Here is a 12,014-nt window from a genome sequence, read left to right as displayed (position 1 = left end):
ACATCTTCATCCCTGAAAGAGTGACCGCTGGCCTGGAGATGAGTGTAGACCGCAGAGTCCTGGCCTGATGATGTTGATCTTCTGTGCTGGGCCATCCTTTTGGCCAGTGGCTGTTTTGTTTCCCCGATGTAAGACTGATCACAGCCCTCCTGACACTGAACAGCATACACAACATTGCTCTGTTTGTGCCAGGGGACTGGATCTTTGGGATGAACCAGTCTTTTATGTATTTTGGGGTTTAAAAGCCACTGGGACGTTATGTTTAGAAAATAAACGTCTCAGTTTCTCTGATACTCCCTCAACATACGGAATGACCACTGGTCTGGGTCTGGGTTCATCCTTTTCACCTGATGCTGACTGGAGTCCTGTTTGGGTTTCTTCTGTCAGGAAGGCCCAGTTAGGATATCCACATTGCTCTAGAGCCTGTCTTGTGTAGGATTTCTCCTTCTGCCTGGCTCCTGAGCTAGTGGGGACGCTGTCTGCTCTGTGGTACAGAGTCCTGATGACTCCTAACTTGTGCTCCAAAGGGTGATGGGAGTCAAACTGCAAATACTGGTCTGTGTGGGTGGGTTTGCGGTACACCTCAGTTTGCAAATGTCCTCTATCAGAGACTGAGACCTCACAGTCCAAGAAAGCCAACTTGCCATTTTTTACATCTTCTCGTGTGAACTTGATGTATTTATCCACAGAGTTGATGTGGTCAGTAAAATGTTGGACTTCCTGAGATTTAATTTTAACCCAGGTGTCGTCAACATACCTGAACCAATGACTTGGTGGTGTCCCTGAAAAGGACGTCAAGGCTCTCTTTTCTACCTCCTCCATGTACAGGTTGGCAACAATAGGAGAAACTGGAGACCCCATAGCACACCCATGTTTCTGCCTATAATATTGCTCCCCATATGTGAAGTAGGTTGACTGCAGGCACAGTTTCAAGAGTTGACACAGTTGTTCTGTGGAAAGTGTGGTCCTGCTGCTCAGAGTGGTGTCTGATGTTAATTTTAAACTGACCACCTCTACTGCAACATCAACAGGAATGCACGTAAAGAGTGATGTGACATCAAAAGAGACCATTGTTTCATCAGTCTCCATGATGACATCCCTCACCTTGTCCACAAAGTCCATGGTGTTCTGTATGTGGTGTTCTGAGCTGCCAACTAAAGGGATGAGTACAGACACCAGATATTTGGAAACATTGTAAGTGACACCTGGGTTAAAATCAAATCTCAGGAAGTCCAACATTTTACTGACCACATCAACTCTGTGGATAAATACATCAAGTTCACATGAGAAGATGTAAAAAATGGCAGGTTGGCTTTCTTGGACTGTGAGGTCTCAGTCTCTGATAGAGGACATTTGCAAACTGAGGTGTACTGCAAACCCACCCACACAGATCAGTATTTGCAGTTTGACTCCCATCACCCTTTGGAGCACAAGTTAGGAGTCATCAGGACTCTGTATCACAGAGCAGACAGTGTCCCCACTAGCTCAGGAGCCAGGCAGAAGGAGAAATCCTACACAAAACAGGCTCTAGAGCAAAGTGGATATCCTAACTGGGCCTTCCTGAAAGCAGAGAAGAAATCCAAACAGGACTCCAGTCAGCCAACAGGTGAAAAGGAGGAACCCAGACCCAGACCAGTGGTCATTCCATATGTTGAGGGAGTATCAGAGAAAACTGAGACGTTTATTTTCTAAACGTAACGTCCCAGTGGCTTTTAAACCCCAAAATACATTACGGCAAAGACTGGTTCATCCCAAAGACCCAGTCCCCCGGCACAAACAGAGCAATGTTGTGTATGCTGTTCAGTGTCAGGAGGGCTGTGATCAGTCTTACATCGGGGAAACTAAACAGCCACTGGCCAAAAGGATGGCCCAGCACAGAAGATCAACATCATCAGGCCAGGACTCTGCGGTCTACACTCATCTCCAGGCCAGCGGTCACTCTTTCAGGGATGAAGATGTTCACATCCTGGACAGAGAGGAACAATGGTTTGAGAGAGGAGTAAAGGAGGCCATCTTTGTGAAAAGAAATCGTCCATTGTTAAACAGGGGTGGAGGCCTCCGGGTTCAACTGTCCCCCTCTTACAATGCTGTGATTGCTAGTATCACTCAGCCCTCTGTGAACAGTAAACAGCCATCAGTGTGCTAATGATCCATTGTTAGGCTGATGGTCCTTCTTGAGCATGTGATCAGCTGGTTTTGGTTGTCAGCAGCAAAACTGGTTTATCCACCCTGAGACGGTGCTATTTAAGAGACTGAGCTGAATACAGCTCCTCAGACTGAGGAAGTCTCTCGGATGAGAGACGAAACGTTTCTACATTTTTTTGATTTGCTTTGTTTTGTTTTTTTTGAATGTCCAGAGGACCAGATTTAACTTTTTTAGAGTCTAATAAATTATTAAAGGCTTTGCTTAAGCTATCACTTTCAACATCTACATGAATTTTGAAATCACCCATTATGATGACTTTCAGTATTTAATAGTAAGTCAGTTAAGAATTCTGAGAATTCAGACAAAAACTGAGAGTAAGCGCCTGGTGGACGATATATACAGTGTTGGGAATGTTACTTTTAAAAAGTAATTAATTATAGTTACTAGTTACTTCTCCCAAAAAGTAACTGAGTTAGTAACTGAATTACTCCCCTATAAAAGTAATTAGTTACCAGGGAAAGTAACTAAAGTAACTATTGTTTGTTTGTTTGGTTTAAGTTGAGATATATCTACGAATTTAAAGTAGAATTGCAAAGACAAGTACTTAACACAAAACTTTTAATACTTACTGCACCTCAACAGAACATGACTGGTTGACATACTATACTTCAAGTTTTTTCTTCATTACAAAAATACAGTTTAACAAAATAACATAACAATTGTGTTTTTAGCTTTATGTACACACTGTACTGTTCAAGTGTTTTCTTAGAAATAAAAGTAAACAGTTAAAATAAGTGTTTTAACTCTGTAGTGTAAAATAAAATCAAACCCTCACACAACTGGTTCTTCAAGTATTTTCTTAAAAACAAAATAACCATTTTAACAATACGAAGTACTTTTAAAACAGTACTGAAAATCTGAATTACCTGAACAAACCCAACATTAGCTACTAAACTATCCATGCATAGATGGATTCATTTATCCACTCAGTCAACCCAGTCATCTGCTGACCATCTTACCCCTTAAACCAGTGATTGTATCTTAGAAGTAGAAGCCTTTCAAACTTCTGGTCAGAAAGTCTGTTCCTCTTTGGAGTGAAGACAAGCTTCCCTAAGCTAAACAGTCTTTCCACAGGGGCACTAGATGGAGTGGCTGCATTGTATTTGAGTGAAATTTTCTTTACAAGTGGAAATCCATTAAGACTGTCCATCCCTTGTGCTCCTGATTTGAAATAATCAGCAACTTGGCTTTCAGCAGTAGCAGAGGTGTCATCCTCATCCTCAAAGGAGAAGAACTCATCCTCCATGGCTGACTCAGTGCATGCTGGTGTGATGGTAGTACCTGTTCGCTGGTCTTCATTTTGAGCACTTTTCCGGCACTCTGCTAGCAGACTTGCCTTGGCCTTGTCCTTCCTGTCCTGCATCCGCAGCCAACGTAGTTTAAACTTGGGCAGAGTCACAGCAGCCAAGACGGCATTCTCACTTTCCAGCACCTCTGCAAATCTTGTTTTGATAGCCTGCAATGATATACAAAGTAAATATTATACTGACTATCCATACACACACACACACAGCATTACACATTGTAAGTTTACAAATATATTTAATTTTACATTGTATCTTTTCATTATGTGTTTAAAAATATATATTAGTTCTTACTGTAACAATTGCCTCTGGAAGGTCAACGAGGATTTGCAGACCACTCTTCAGGTCCAGGGTCTCCAACATTAATGTCTCCAGTGTGGGTAGGAGTGTGCCATGGAAACAGTTGTCTTCTCCCTGAAGTATGTCTAAGGCTACTGTTAGTGGCTTCATTACCATACAGTATTCCTTGAGGAACTGATGCTCCCGTTCTGTGATGGCTTTCAAAACAAACTCGGAAGAGATGGTGTTCAGTGCAACTATAGGGATCTCACAGATGCGAGCAAGGGCATCATAAAACGAGTTCCATTTTGTACTGCAAGGGACTAGCAGCTTCCTTGCGATTACATCATCAACAGTCTCTGCAGCCACAGTTGAACGGCTAGCCTTGTTCCATAAAGCTGTGCATTTGGTTGTAGCACTCCTGTATATTGCTTTTGTTTCTGGTCTTGACAGTATCCACTTGTCAACATCAGTACATGAAACAAGGTTTAAAGTGTGTGATGCACATCTCTGATGTGGTGGCAAAGTAATTACATCATCATTATCATCATCACCAACACTGTTTTGCAAGACATCATTAATGTTCACAAATGTCACCTCATCTTCATCATCATCAGACTCATCATCCTCCACAGGCTGGTACTTCTTGAAGGCTTTGACAAAATTAGAGCCATTATCCGTGACAGTTGATGTTATTTTGTGGGTTATGCCATAGAATGAGTGAATGTTGTCAAGCTCAGTTGCAATACTGTCATGTGTATGACGACCTTTAAATCGTCTGCATGCCAGGGCTGCTTTTCTTCGTTCCATGCTTTGTGGATGTATCCAGGGGCAGTTACGCCAAGATAACTTTTATTATGTGCAGTCCAAATGTCTGCAGTAGTAGAGAAATATTCTAATTCTTCAAATCCAGTCTTCAGCTCGGCATTCATTTTAGCGTACTCAGCATCTATGTATTTAGAAAATGTCTTTCTGCATGGAGGACCGACGCCTGCTCTCCCCGGTATTTTGCCAATAAGGGTTCTTCTGAATGAGTCTGAGTCAACTGTTGATAATGGGAGCATGTTTTCAACAACATACCTGCCTATCAATCGGTTTAGTTCATTCTGCGTCACAAGTTTCTGTGAAGCTGGAGCAAAAAAATCCACCTTTAACTGCTTGGACGGCGTAGCTCCGCGTTCTTCTTCGTTAGCAGAGCTCACGTTAGCCACACCTGGTCTGCTATCATCATCAGTACTGTCAACAGCAGTGTTTTTAGCCACGAGTTTTGTTGAACCATGTGCAGTTGTGAGATGCTTCATCAGATTAGAGTTGCTTACGACGGACGTAGACAAACACTTCGCTCCGGGACATAATGTACACTTCACACTCACGTTCTTGCCTTTTACCTCAAGGAGAGTAAAGTAGTGTCTGTATTTCCACTTTGAAAACGCCAGCTTTCCCTCCGGACTCGCCATTGCTGCAGGACTTCTGCTAACTTTTCAGATTTGGAGCTGCAGCGTGTGGTTTGCGAGTGAACTGAACAACAAAACCTCTGATTGGCTTACCTCTCTTTACCTGTTACTCTACCTTAGCCAATCATCATCATCCTTTATATGATTGTTTCACCCCTCCCTCCTACCCTCACCAAGGAAAAAAAGTAAACAAACAGCTTACGACAAAATAACGTACCCCATTTAGTGGTTGTAACGGTAACGGCGTTGTAACGATAGACATAGTAACGACTTAGAGTACCCGTTAATGAAAAAAATAACGCCGTTTGTAACGCCGTTTATTTGTACTCCGTTATTCCCATCACTGGATATATAACAACTAGTAAAAGTGGCTTTTCTGATTTCCATTTTGGATGAGAAAGACTGAGGGACAGTGACTCAAAAGAATCATAATTAATAACTGATTTGGCATTAATCAATAATCCTGACTGAAAAATAGAAACTACTCCTCTACCTCGGCCAGTTGTTCTAGGAACATGAAAATTTAAATAATAATAGGAGTGGATTCATTTACACTATCAAAATCCTCCTGTTGTAGCCAGGTTTTGGTCAGACAGAATAAATCAAAATGATGATCAGTTATCAGTTCATTAACTAACTTAGATTTAAAGGAAAGATATTTGATTTTCAATAATCCACATTGAATGATTTTATGATTTTGCTCTGGTAAAGTAACTGTTTATTTTAATAAGATGTTTATGGTTTATATTTTTAGAGCTGAATTTTGGTTTATTTAATTTGAGCTGTGGGCGAGTTGACACTGTTTCAATGGGGGTGTGGGTGGATAACAGAGGAGAAGCAGCAGAGAGGGGTGGAGGACTGTAGTCCTCCACCCCTCTCTGCCACCACTCTGCTTCATGGACTGGACCCTGGGTTGACATCAATTTGGGGGATAAACAAAATCAGCCATATTTCTAAAAAGAAGAGCGGCTCCGTCCAAAGTGGGATGAATGCCATCTCTCTGCATCACACCAGGTTTTCCCCAGAAAGAACTCCAGTAATCTATGTAGCCCACGTTGTTGTCAGAACACCACCTGGACACCCAGCGGTTAAACCACGACATACGACTAAACATGTCATCGCTGGTCAGGTTGGGGAGGGGGCCAGAGAAAACTATGGAGTCCGACATGGTTTTAGAAAAATTACACACCAAAGCAACATTAACTTTAGTGACATCCGATTGGCGTAACCGGGTGTCATTAACGCTGATGTGAATAACAATCTTACCATATTTAGCCTTAGCCTTAGTCAGCAATTAAAAAAAAATATTATGTCGCCCGCTCTGGCCCCCGGAATGCATTTGACTATGGCTGCTGGAGTCCCTAAAGCCATATTTTGGACTATGGAGCTGCCAATAACCAGGGTCTGCCTCTCAGCAGGTGTGTCACTGAGCGAGGAAAATAGATTAGAAACGAGATACCTCTGTTTGTCAGACAGGCCCCCTCCATCTTGGTTTTCAAGTCCCATTTAAAAACTCACTACTATTCAGTAGCTTTCAACACCAGATGATCTGTGTTTTGATCCTGTATGCTCCACACTGGTTTGTCATCATTATCCGCATTGTTTTTATGTCTATATTCTGATTAACCTCATTTTGTATTTTGCTTTGTGTGTTACCTGTTGTTTTGTCTGTACAGCACTTTGGTTGGCTTTGTAGCTGTTTTAAGTGCTTTATAAATAAAGTGGTATGGTGTGGTATGGAACGGGTCGGTGGTGGACTGGGGGCTTAGACTTAGCACTACGCTTGCTCTGGAGCGTCACACAGCCGGACTGGGGTCCCGGCTGCTCGGGGTCTGCTGGAGGACCACTAACGGGAACTAGCCTCTGTGGTTCCACGCTGTTTAAGGGGACCTGGCTAGCTACTGGTTTTTCTACAGTGCGGAGCCGAGCTTCCAGTTCAGACAGCCTCTCCTCCAAAACTACCATAAGACTACATTTGTTACATGCATCATTACCACTAAAGGAGGCTGAGGAGTAGCTAAACATCTGACACACAGAGCAAGTGAAAACAGAGGAAGTAGGGAGAGAAGCAGCAGCCATGCTAAGCTAATGCTAGCAAGAGCTAGCAGAGCCAAATACACCAATAAAAACCGAGAAGTGTTGAAAGATGTGTTTTAAGCACTACCCAACAGTAGAAAAACAACTGTACTAAGTTTGTTTGTGAACTAGAATGAAAAACTGTGCAAAAGACAAATAAATCCAGAAAACAGAGATGACTCGAGCAAACTCGAGCTACCAACAGACAAACAGGAAGAGACACAATAGGTCTCTGACAGATTATTGTGCCTATTGTTGGCATTGCATCAAAATTTCCAGTTGATGCATTCTTTATAAACATCCAACCTTCTGCAGCTGCAATGGTTAACTACATTAGACAAAATAAGTCCTGATAAATGCTCACTAATACAGGTAGATGAATAAACAGGGTTGAGTCAGGTCCTCTGGGAGTGTTCTTTTTTGTTGAAACATTTCATCTTTTATCCAAAAGTCTTCCTCAGTCTTTTGGATAAAAGATGAAACATTTCAACAAAGAAGAACATGTCCAGAGGACTTGACACAACCTTGTTAGAAGACAAGAGAAGGTATTGAAAGGTGATACTTTTTACATCCTTAGGTCCTCCAAGCCCAGATAGAGAGCTTGGTCCGTGGAGAAGGAGACATCATGGCAAGTTGTACCCAGACAGAGGAAGCTCTGGCTGGGGAAGCATGTGTGGCAAACCTACTGGTGGAACGTGAGCTGGAGGAAAGACTGGTAGAGCTGGCTAGCCTCAGGTTACCATGCCAACCACAGGAGAATGACCAGCTGGATTTGATGATGGAGACAGATGGACTGAGGAAGTCCATACACAACTTGGGGACCATCGTTACGACCAGGTGAGAACATCACAGCATCTGGGTAAACAAAACAGTTTCTTGACTTTGACCCAACCTAATGTTCAACTTCTTCCTCAGCGCTGTGGCAAGTCAGAGTGAAGCCATGGGCCATGGTCTGGAGCAGTGCATTGTGGGACACCCTGCCTCAGTTACCATAGTAACGAGAGACAAGTCAGGGGGAGCCTGCAAAAGTGGCAATGCAATACTTTCAGCTGAGGTTTGTTCTGGCGTCATAATGAAATGGGCATAAATCTGTGGTGACAGTAGTGACAAATTAACTACCCCATGTGATCGAGCAGGTGTTCACCCCTGACGGAAGCATTGTCGATGGTGAAATAGTGGACCACAAGAATGGAACCTATGAGTTTGTGTACACAGTACCCAAAGAGGGCAACTTCTCCCTGGCTCTCCGCCTGTATGACCAACACATCAGGGGAAGTCCCTTCAGACTGACTGTCACCAGGGCCTTGGAGATGGAGGTGGGTCAAATCTGCCAGTAGAATTAATTTCTTATTTCCTGCTTTGTCAAAACTCTGAGGATAAATTAGTAAAGATCCATCCATCCATCCATCCATCCATCCATCCATCCATCCATCCATCCATCCATCCATCCATCCTCTTCTGCTTCTTCCAAAGTCGTGTCGTTGGGGCAGCAACTTGAGCAGGGAGGTCCAGACATCTCTTTTCACTGTCACCTCTTCCAGCCCTTCTGGGAGGATTCTAAGGTGTTCCCAGGCTAACTGAGAGACATAGTCTCTTCAGCATATCCTGGGTCTCTCCCGGGGTCCCTTGCCAGTCAGACATGCCTAGAGCACCTCCCTAAGAAGATGCCCAGGGAGCATCCTTACCAGATGCCTGAACCACCTCAACTGGCTCCTTTCAATGTGGAGGAGCAGTGGTTCTACTCTGAGTCTCTCCTAGATAACTGAACTTCTCACCTGATCTCTAAGGGAGAGTCCAACTACCCTGTGGAGTAAACTAATTTCAACCGCTTGTATCCACAATCTCATTCTTTTGGTCACCACCCAGAGCTAATGACCATAGGTGAGAGTAGGAACCTAGACTGATCGGTAACCATAGAGTTTTGCCTTACAGCTCAGCTCCCTCTTCACCACAACAGACTGGTATAGAGTCCACAATACTGCGGGTGCAGCACCAATCTGTATGTCAATCGCACGCTCCATTTTTCCTTTACTCTTGAACAAAACCCCAAACTACTTGAACTCCTCCACTTGAGGCAGAACCTCACCCTCGACCTGAAGAGAACAATCCACCCTTTTCTGGTTCAGCTCTATGGCTTCAGATTTGGAGGTGCCAATTTTTATCCCAGCCACTTCACACTTGGCTGTAAACCACTCCAGTGAGAGCCGAAGATCAAAGCACAGCCTGATGATGCCAACAGGACCACATCATCTGCAAAGAACAGAGATTGAATCCTGAGGCCACCGAACCAGAATCCGTCTGCCCCCTGGCTGCACTGAGAAATTCTGTCCATAAAAGTTATGAACAGAATCATGACAATGGGCAGCCCTGGTAGAGTCCAACTCCCAAACTTGAAGGGGTTCGACTTACTAATAACAACGCAAACCAAACTGTCACATTGCTTGTATAGGGACCAAACAACTCGTAACAATGGGCCCCAATCCCATACTCATGCAGAACCCCCCACAGTATACCCCAAAGAACACAGTCAAAAGCATTCTCCAACTCTACAAAACATATGTAGACTGGGTGGGCAAACTCCCATGACCCCTCGAGGACCATAGTGAAGGTAAAGAGCTGGTCTAGTGTTCCATGACCAGGACAGAACCCAAATGGTTCCTCCTGGATCTGAGGCTCAACCAACAATTGGACTCACTTCTCCAGTACCCCTGAATAGACCTTACCAGGAAGGTTAAGGGGAGTGATGTAGAGGTTGGCTCCTCTACCCCTCCCTTCTCTGTTGTTTGTGTTTTTCTAATTATCTTTCCACAGCTGCTGCTCATTACCTGGACCAGGTGAAGGAGCTATTTAAGCTGGAGCTTCACTCCAGATCAGTGCCAGAGCAAAGTTCTACCAAGCTCCATGTTCCTGTGTCTACTGGCTGGCTGACTTCAAGCTCCTTATCGGTCTCCCTGCATGACAGCAGCGTTTCTCCTACTCCACCTTTACTCCTGTGTGCCTCACCTGGTTCCTGGTTTCTCCTCACCTCCACCCCGGCTCCCTTGGTGATTTTTGTAAATACACTCGTTGATATACTCACCTGATCCCACCGTGGATTATTGGATTCGGATCCTGTCTCCTGTTCTCATGCTCCTGGAACAACAACGACAAGTAAGCTTATTTTTGGATTACTATCAGCACTTCCAAAATCTCCTCTCAAGTGGATTTGTCATTCACCACCAATCTCCTCTCTATTCCCACAGTGGATCCATCCTGAGTTTGTGTTTACCAACTACACCTGAACCAATAAATATAATTGTTTTTTTACCTCAAGTTGTTTAGTCCTTGCTTCAAACCGTTCGCCTTTGACATCACCCACAGACCCTAACAGTTTGCTCTGGCCTAAATATGTCAAAGAACGGTTTGAATGCTGATCAGGTCACCATTGAGGAGAGGGTAAGGAGAAATGAAGTTCTCTTACAGGAACTAATCACTCAACACAAGACTACACGGTCAAATCTGGAAACGGTGGGTGGAATGATTCAGTCCATCGGCAATAAAATGGGAACACTAACTCCACCCACGCCGGCCATCTCACCACCATCAGCGCCGCCAGCGCGAAGCACCGCCCGCTCGGAACAACCCCGTGAGCCGGAGATTCGGCCGGCCGCAGTTTTTGAAGGTAACTCGGAACAATTCAATGGTTTCCTCCTCCAATGTGAACTAGCATTTGCCCGTTCTCCTTCTCTGTTCCCAAACTCTGCATCCATGATCACGTATATTGTTACTTCGTTGAGAGGTGTACCTCTTAAATGGGCTCATGCCTACCTCCAGTCTCACCCTGTGGCTTCACTATCATTTAACGACTTTAAGGATTTCAAGAGTGTGTTTCATGTCCCTGTCCACCAGGAGGAGACGTCCCGCCATCTGTTGGCTATGAGGCAGGGTCAAGCTACCGTGGCTGAATACGCCATCCTCTTCCGGGTTGCGGCGGAGAAAACCAGGTGGGATGAGGTGGCACTTAAAGGAGTATTTTCTAAGTCACTTTCTGATCAAATAAAGGATCAACTGGCACTTAGAGATGAGCCGGAGACGTTGGATGACCTCATCAGTTTGGCGATCAAGATTGATAATCGCCTTCGGGAGAGGCGGGGCCAAGCGGAACCGATGGCTTCCGCGTCAACTGTTCCTCTAGCATTTTCCGCTATCAAAGAACCCATGTCACAACCAGGTACCACTCACTATGACTCCGAGCCTGAACCTATGCAGATCGGACGAACCCGACTCACGTTGCAGGAGAGGCAACGACGATTGGCAGCACGTGAATGTTTCTACTGTGGAAAGAGAGGACATTTTGTGCGATCTTGCCCAAACAAGTTAAACTCCAGCACTCACCAGCCATTCAGGGGATCCTGGTGAGTGAAGCTCGTTGTACCCCTGATTCACGTTTTTGTCTTCCTGCCAGAATTATTCTTCAACAAAGACACTATTCCATTGAGGCCCTCATTGACTCGGGAGCCGAGAAGAACCTTATTTCTCAGGATTTGGTAGATGAACTTCAAATTCCTACCAGAAGTCTTCCTTACCCCATTCCGGTGGCTGGAGTCACCGGAACAAACATCACCACTATCACCCAGGAAGTAACTGAGTTACCATTCATCATCTCCGGTGTTACGTCCACCAGGCTTGTTTGGTGGGGGTAACATTAAAGGAGGC

The 12,014-nt window shown here is 44.4% G+C and overlaps 1 long non-coding RNA gene across 1 annotated transcript; it reads left to right on the top strand.

The window, feature by feature from the left end:
* The first annotated feature begins 8,116 nt into the window (after positions 1–8,116).
* Positions 8,117–8,532, top strand: LOC119417358. The gene is made up of 3 exons (XR_005187139.1): positions 8,117–8,156; positions 8,235–8,373; positions 8,456–8,532. It is a non-coding gene; the product is annotated as an uncharacterized LOC119417358 (long non-coding RNA).
* The last annotated feature ends 3,482 nt before the right edge of the window (positions 8,533–12,014 follow it).

This window comes from Nematolebias whitei, chromosome 1 (assembly GCF_014905685.2).
Source record: "Nematolebias whitei isolate Nwh7 chromosome 1, NemWhi1, whole genome shotgun sequence".
Taxonomy (NCBI): Eukaryota; Metazoa; Chordata; class Actinopteri; order Cyprinodontiformes; family Rivulidae; genus Nematolebias; species Nematolebias whitei.
This window is presented reverse-complemented; position numbering and strand designations above follow the sequence as displayed.